We start from the raw sequence: 1212 nt of genomic DNA on the forward strand, positions 1-1212 counted from the left end.
TTTTATGGAACAATTTTTAATAGTTTTTTACAGTTAAGTAAAAGTCAAATTTTAGTACCATCACCTACTTATCAACTGCTATTTTTGTCTAAACATGTCAGGATGTAACTTCCCCCTTCTCCAAAGATAAATAAAGATTAAACTCCTATTTCACAAAATGTCATATAGCTTCAAAAAGAACCTAGAATGTCTTTAAAATTTTGAAAATGTAAGCAGCAATACAATTAGTTCAATGAACAGTTACTCACCCTGCTGTTTGCTGATTTGTACGCAAGAGAACTTTGACATCATTATGAATCTGTTTTACTCTTCCCAGTGCCTTGAAAAAATCCTTTAAAATTAAGAATGTGACTTTATGTCCATGCTTTCAGGTAAAATTACATTACTTGAAATTGAAAGATCACCACACAAAGGGAAAACAAATTCTTCCATCTATTCTATTTAAGCCTTCCCATAAGGATCTCAACTTTCTCTAAATTTTTATAGCAGGGGTAACAGGTATTTATTCACATTTTAAAACATATATTAATCCAATGCCTACTCTGTACCAAATACAAATAGTGTGCTAGTTGCTAGGAATACAAACTTTATACAGACAAAAATCCCTGCCCTCAAGAAGTGTATAGTCTAGTGAGAGAGAAATGCAAACCTAAAAATTACTACATAAAAGCGTACTATGTATTACATATCTATGACTTAAGCATGGCATTGCTTATTGCTGAAGATGATGTTTTATATATCTGTTACACACTTGTTCCTGCTACCTCATTCAAGAACAGAATGCAAAGCTGAACATATAAAAGATGTTCATTAAATATGTAAGAATTGATTGAGGTTGAACTTTTCTTTAGAAAAATGTACTGGAACCTTAGTTTCTAGAATGCCACAAATAGTGTTTCAACTATGCAAATAATGAATGTGTTATTTTTCTTTGATGAATAAAACTGGGGTGGGGACCTCCTTCTCTAATACTGTTTAGTATTTCTGCTAAGTAAAGAAAAAGTACGATGTCAAATATTTCAAATGTGCTAAGTTCCTCAAATTATAGTACATACTAATAAGAAATGTCTCTACCAATTCTCTCACCTACCTCCCTCCCTACTCCCAAATAGGTGGTTCCATTCCAGCCAAGGCAGTAAAAGTGATATCTACTAAGAAATGCTCACTGAGACTCCTTCCCCACCTAAAGAACCCTTCTTGCCCTCTATCTCA

At 33.0% G+C, this 1212-nt stretch overlaps 1 protein-coding gene across 1 annotated transcript in view; it reads right to left on the reverse strand.

Moving 5' to 3' along the window:
* The window catches only part of COG6 (component of oligomeric golgi complex 6), a 105447-nt gene that overhangs the window by 89956 nt on the left and 14279 nt on the right, over positions 1-1212 (reverse strand). The window lies entirely within an intron of this gene.

The sequence above is a fragment of the Propithecus coquereli genome, unplaced genomic scaffold (genome assembly GCF_000956105.1).
Source record: "Propithecus coquereli isolate 6110/MARCELLA unplaced genomic scaffold, Pcoq_1.0 Scaffold201, whole genome shotgun sequence".
NCBI lineage: Eukaryota > Metazoa > Chordata > Mammalia > Primates > Indriidae > Propithecus > Propithecus coquereli.